Source organism: Macaca mulatta, chromosome 9 (genome assembly GCF_049350105.2).
Source record: "Macaca mulatta isolate MMU2019108-1 chromosome 9, T2T-MMU8v2.0, whole genome shotgun sequence".
Classification (NCBI taxonomy): domain Eukaryota; kingdom Metazoa; phylum Chordata; class Mammalia; order Primates; family Cercopithecidae; genus Macaca; species Macaca mulatta.
This window is the reverse complement of record NC_133414.1, coordinates 58,168,575-58,175,535: the sequence shown is the minus strand read 5'-3', so window position 1 is coordinate 58,175,535 and position 6,961 is coordinate 58,168,575.

Below are 6,961 nucleotides of genomic sequence, written 5' to 3'. Positions count from 1 at the left end.
GCCCAGGAAATAGCCATGGGAGGCCTTTGAGATGAACCCAACCCAGTCACCTTCTGACTGCAATCACATGAGACGTCCCAAGCCAGAACCACCCAGCTGAGCCAACTCAATCCCCAGGACCAAGAGACATAATAATAAAAAATCACTGTTGGTATTGCATACCATTAAATTTTAGTGACTGGTTACACAGCAGTAAATAACTGGGGAAAGCCCCTAAGGTATGTCAGCACTGTGTTAGGTATTAGAGACATCCTCCCCTAATGGAGTTTAAAACTTGATGAGTCTAGCCAGGCATGGTGGCTCATGCCTATATTTTCAGTGCTTTGGTAGGCTGAAGTGGGAGGATTGCTTGAGCCCAGGTTCAAGGCTGCAGTGAGTCATGATCACACCACAGTACTCCAGCCTGGGTGACAGAATGAGATCCCAAGTCTAAAAAAATTAAATTTTCCCACGAAGTACTCCACATGAATACAAGAAACAATGCCCTTGCTTCCCTGATTTTGCAGTCCAAATAGCAAATAGGGAAATATTCATATTAACAGATACATACCAATATAACAAAATGTAGACAAGTGCTAAGTAAATGAACAGCAAACAGAACTGACTAACAGGAGGGTACTCTTGGGAGCTGCAGAATCAGGGAAAGAATCAGCGGGGACAAAGGAGCTGGGCTAAAGTCAAGGATTCATGTGGGAAAAGGTGCAGGGTGGGAAAGGCATGTCATCCTGAATATGACGGGGCAGCGTGAGCTGCTTGGGAAGAAACTCCCATGCAGGGAAGAGCGTGAAGGAAAATCAACAAGAGGCAGAAAATCAAGAGTCACAGCAAGGCCATAGCACAGCTTTAAAATAACTAGACTTTATTTTCTAGGCAAGAGGAAGGCCCTGAAGGTTGACAAGCCATGGACTTGCCATGATGGAAGTACAGGCAGGTAGCCTGGCAGTGGAAAGAACATGGACTGATGTGTCGAAGTCAGTCTACAGGGAGGGAAACCCATCAGGCGGCTCTTGAAATAATTTTCCAATACTGTAAGAAATGTCTTTCACTCTGCTACCCTCCTCTCCCATGACCTGCCCCAGCTCCTCCAAAATGTCACATAGTGCCTCTCTTGTCTGTTCCAGCACCTTCTGGTCTCTGGAGCCCTGACATTCTCTTAATGACCCACATTGTCTCACGCTGGGGATACAGTTAAGGGGCAAACTTCCCAGCAGCTCTCTGCTGAATGGATGGGCTCGTTTCATCTCCAAGCCCACTGACAGCTGCTTCCTGGTGATCCAAGGAGTTCTGAGTACTTGTTTGTTTGGACTCTTGGATCCCCCATGTACTACACAGTATCATTAGTTCACTGATGCCTGACAAGTTTTATCCTAAAGTGAACCATACAAGTGGAGACACATTCAAGTGTTCCCTGAAGTAGAAGCATTCGTGGTTTCTGGAAGCGATGATATATAATAACAATGACATGATGCTTTCATCTTCAAAGCCCTATGCAAACATCACCTAATTAACCCTAACTCCGTACCTGAAAGGCAGGGAAGCATCATCAAACCTGGGTTTCAGGAGAGGAGACTGGAAACTACACATTAATCAGCCTTGGTGCCAAAACCAGCAAGGAAGAACTCCTGACCCTTACTGCTAAGCTGAGGCTGAGAAGAAAAATCAACTCTGAAATTTTAAAATTTATCACAAAGCTCATATATGATAGCTCCTTGTAAAGCTTATCAGAGAATAGGAAAATAAATGGTGTTCATACAGGGAGGCAGGATTCTAGGGTGCTGGCTCTGGATGTTTTACTGCCTAACAGTGTGACCTAGCCATACTTTGAATTCCTCATCCGTCAAAGAAGCCCTATTAGTCTGATTCCCAACACATAACAGCCTTAAAACAATTCATGAAAAAAGTGCTCCAAGAATGAACTCTAACGAGGTCCCACACGATACAGATCATTTTAACAGCTGGGAAAAGGCATAAGATAGACGAGTCCTCATCCTCCCTTTTTACATAATTTCCACCTCATTCTGCCACATTTCCACCAGCAGAACTGTCCCTCATTACCACTCCAAGCAGTATGGTCAGGCTCTCTCTCTCTCCCCTCCATCAAACTTCCCCCCAACACAGGCTTAGAGCTCACTGATGCCTTGGCTTCCAAGCAAGTTCAGGTTTCATGGAAGCCTTTCCAGAGGGACTTTGCATCTTAACAGGGGACAAAAGTCCTGTTCAGCCAAACTGAAGTCTTGATTGTGGTGTTCTGGCCACTGGGAACTAACTTGCAGAGGAAGTGTCTTGGGATAGTGGGGCCCATGTATCATACCACCCGACATCGACAACGGCCCCAGTAGCAGTCAATGTTTTTTGCAGGTTTTTGTTTGTTTGTTTGTTTTTGAGACAGAGTCTCACTCTGTCACCCAGGCTGGAGTGCAGTGGTACCATCTCGGCTCACTGCAACCTCCGCCTCCCAGGTTCAAGCGATTCTCCTGCCTCAGCCTCCCGAGTGGCTGGGATTACAGGTGCCCACCACCATGCCTGGTTAATTTTTGTATTTTTAGTAGAGACAGGGTTTCACCACTTTGGCCAGGCTGGTCTTGAACTCCTAACCTCAGCTGATCTGCCCGCCTCGGCTTCACAACCTGCTGGGATTACAGGCATGAGTCACAATGCCTGGCTGCAGCCAACATTTTTTGAATACTTACCGGGAGCCTACCTCTGTTTTAAAAGAAGACTGGTGTTATGATCAAGAGAGCATGGTCCCTGGTCTTCCTGATGCATGAAATGATGTCATCTCTCTGTGCTTCAGTCTCTTCATCTCTGAAATGGGAAAATAAGGTGTATCTATCCCCTAAGGTTACTGTGATGATTAAATGAATGAATCCCATAAAGTGCAAAGCACAGTGCCAGGTATGTAATAAGCACCAAAAGAGAGTTGCTATCATTATAGACACTGATAATGTACTAACAAGCATGTATTAATGCAACCTTGTGACGTGGGTGCTAGTCTCATTTTATGCAGAGGCTGAGGCATGGAGGTGAACATGTTTGCCTCAGATGAATGGCTAGTCGGTGGTGGGCAGCCTGGCTGCAGAGCCCAGATCTTACCACCGTGTTGAACTGTGAGGCCTCATGGCTTCCAGGCCCTTCTGGGGCAGCGGCACAGGGCTGGCACTTGCCAGCCTGGGTTCAAGTCATAACTTGTCCACATCAAACACACGAATGAAGTTCTCTCTTTTCTCTCTGACTTGGTATCTTCATCTTTATTATAATATCCCCCATAAAAGCTGGCCATGAAGATCAAATGACTTGTGCAAAAAGATTTTGAAAATTCTGAAATGCTCTCCTTTCAAAGGTAAGGAACTATTATTATCTATTGCAGCATAAACTGAAATGAGAGCTAGAGGCAAGAGCTAGAAGAACCCAGGCTCTGAAGGCCTTAGAAGACCACCTGTGCTTCCATGGATCCTCAGGTCATGGAGACAATTGGCCTCCATGATCTATCATCTATTGGCTCCTCCTTGGAGAAACTTGGTCAGATCTTGGTTCAGTGGGCCTGGGAACTGGGTACCAGCACGGCAGGAACCCAGGGGCAGACCCCATGCTGCAAACTCTACTGCAGGCCCTGACAGGCACCCCTCCCCACCACATCATGAGGTGGTAAACTTCCATCCACCCCACAAACCAGGAAGCCTATCACCAATCAGGTGCTGTGCATGGCTGTCATTCACTCCCTCACTGAAGTTCCTCCTAGGCCAGGCAGCCACAGGAAGGGGCCCTGGGGACTGTGAAATCCAGAGGTCTCTGAGGAAGGTAGGATGAAAGGGGGCTTTGCCAGGGACTGCAGGGTTCCAGTGTCCTTGGCTCCCATGACAGGAGCTGTGTCCGCCCTCCTGTTTTTTCCATTATTGCCTGAGCCATGCTGGGGTGCCCAGAGCACTGTAGGCCATCTGGGGTCAGTACCCTGCTGATTGGCCTGGGGAGAACAAACACACACACACACACACACACACACACACACAGGCCTTTGGAGAAATTCACCCCAACTCCCTGGGGACTGGCATTCTCAGTGTGTGGCCTTTTAAATCCCCAAGGGCAATGACTCAAACTACTATGCTGGGGATGTTAGAGGATGCAAATATGCATTTTTGAATGACAAACTATTTTCTAATGGTGGCAAGTCTGCTTTCACAGCTAATCAGTGTGATCTATTTTAAAAGTTATTATTTTCCATAGTACAAGACACAATAGCCAAGATTTGGAAGCAAACTAAGTGTCCATGAACAGATGAATGGATAAAGAAAATGTGGTTCGTGTACACAGTGGAGTATATTCAGCCATCAAAAAGAATGAGATCCTGACATTTGCAACAATGTGGACAGAACTGGAGGTCACTATGTTCGGTGAAATAAACCAGGCACAGAAAGACAAATTTTGCATATTCTCACTCTTTTGTGTGAACTAAAAATTAAGAACAACTGAATTCATGGAGACAGAGAATAGAAAGATGGTTGCCAGAGCCTAGGAAGGGTAGTGGGGTGGGGGCAGAAGGAATGGCTAATGGGTACAAAATATAGTTTGACATGAGTAAAATCTTTGATAGCAAAACAAGGTGACTGCAGTCAACAATTTTTTGTGTTTTTAAAAGTAACTAAAAGAGTATAACTGGAATGTTTGTAACATAAAGAGATGATAAATACTTGAGATGGGTACCCCATTTACCCTGATGTGATTATTATGCATTGTGTGCCTGTATCGAAATATCTCACATACCCCATAAATATATGCTCCTACTGTTGTGGGAAGACAAGGACTCTGAATGGAGGGACCGGCTGGAGCCGTGGCAGAGGAACAGAAATTGTGAAGATTTCATGTACATTTATCAGTTCCCAAAATTAATACTTTTATAATTTCTTACACCTGTCTTTACTTTAATCTCTTAATCCTGTTATCTTCGTAAGCTGAGAATGTATGTCACCTCAGGACCACTATTGCACAAATTGATTATAAAACGTGTGTGTTTGAACATTATGAAATCAGTGCACCTTGACAAAGAACAGAATATCAGTGATTTTCAGGGAACAAGGGAAGACAACCATAAGGTCTGACTGCCTGTGGGATTGGGCAGAATAAAGCCATATTTTTCTTCTTGCAGAGAGCCTATAAACAGATGTGCAAGTAGGAGAGATATCTCTGAATTATTTTCCCAGCAAGGAATATTAATAATTAATAACCTGGGGAAGGAATGCATTCCTTGGGGGAGGTCTATAAACGGTGGCTCTGGGAGAGTCTGTGTTATGTGGTTGAGATAAGGACTGAAACACACCCTGGTCTCCTGCAATACCCTCAGGCTTATTAGGGTGGGGAAAAAATCCTGCCCCGGTAAATTTGAGGTCAAACCGGTTCTCTGCTCTCAAACCCTGTTTTCTGTTGTTTAAGATATTTATCAAGACAATACGTGCAAGGCTGAACATAGGCCCTCATCAATAATTCCAATTTTGCCCTTTGCCTTGTGATCCTTGCTGTTGTCCTTGCTCTGTTTCCTCAGAAGCATGTGATCTTGTTCTCCTTTTTTTGCCCTTTAAAGTATGTGATCTTTGTGACCTACTCCCTGTTCACACACCTCCTCCCCTTTTAAAATCCTTAATAAAACTTGCTGGTTTTGCAGCTCAGGTGGGCATGAGGGACCTACCGATATGTGATGCCACCCCTGGTGGCCCAGCTGTAAAACTCCTCTCTTTGTACTCTTTCTCTTTATTTCTCAGACCGGCCAACACTTAGGCAAAATAGAAAGAACCTACATTGAAATATTGGGGGCGAGTTCCCCCAATAACCTACTATGTACCCATAAAAATTAAACATTTTTAAAAATATGATTTACCTATCTTGTGTTTTGGTTCACAAGAACCACTGTCTCTCATTCCAGGATGAGAGCAAAGGAAGCACTCAGGATAGCCCTGGAAAGGTAGTATCCAGTTGGCCAGCTGCATTCCATCCTCCACCTGCAGCCATGGCCCAGGTGCCAAAGTGGCTAAGGTGATGAGGTCCAGAGATAATTATGCTGGCAGTGTCCACGCTGCCCCTGGACTCTATCACTCCCTTAGCCTGCTCATCCGCTGCCACTCTGTCCGCTCCTCTGCATGTGATTTCCTATCCTTGCAGCTTGATCTCAGTACAATTTGCACATACTTTCCCACTCAGGAAGAATGTCTCCATTCAAATCCCTCGCAGGATACAGTCTATTTTGGAAGCCACTTAGTGACAAAGGTGAGTGATGTGCCCAAGCTTGTAGATATTTACAGACCCCTCCTTCCCACTGGTTTCTCCAAATGCCACCCGTGGCTCCAGGGCTTTGCCTGATCATCATGGCACTAGCGTTGAACACTATCAAGGCTGCTCTGTGGGTCCAGCACCCCAGCAAATGAATAGAAACATAATGTTCCGGCCAAGCTGATTTGTCTGTTCCTTAACCAGAGTAAGCGAGAGAAGAAACAAACAGTGGGAGAAGATGTCTCACACACACTAAGTTTAGACCACCCCAAAACTGAGTCAGACGGCGGCTTTCTGATGCCTCCCGGGGACAGCTGCTTCTCGGAGGAAGAGTATTGCATGGTGAGTTTTAAGGATTTTTTTTTTTCCCTAAAATAATGCTACTACTCAATTTGGGACATCTCCCTAAACACAGTCCTGGTCCTGCTTCCAGCAGCCTACCCACCTGCCACGACCCTGACCCACAGCTTCTCCACTGCCACCTAATCCTGTCATTTAACTGGGACAGAAAGCAGGTTTGGCCAGGCACGGTGGCTCATGCCTATAATCCCAACACTTTGGGAGGCCAAGGCAGGCAGATAATCTGAGGTCAAGAGTTCAAGACCAGCCTGACCAACATGGAGAAACCCTGTCTCTACTAAAAATACAAAATTAGCCAGACGTGGTGGTGTGCATCTGTATCCCAGCTATTAGGGAGGCTGAGGCA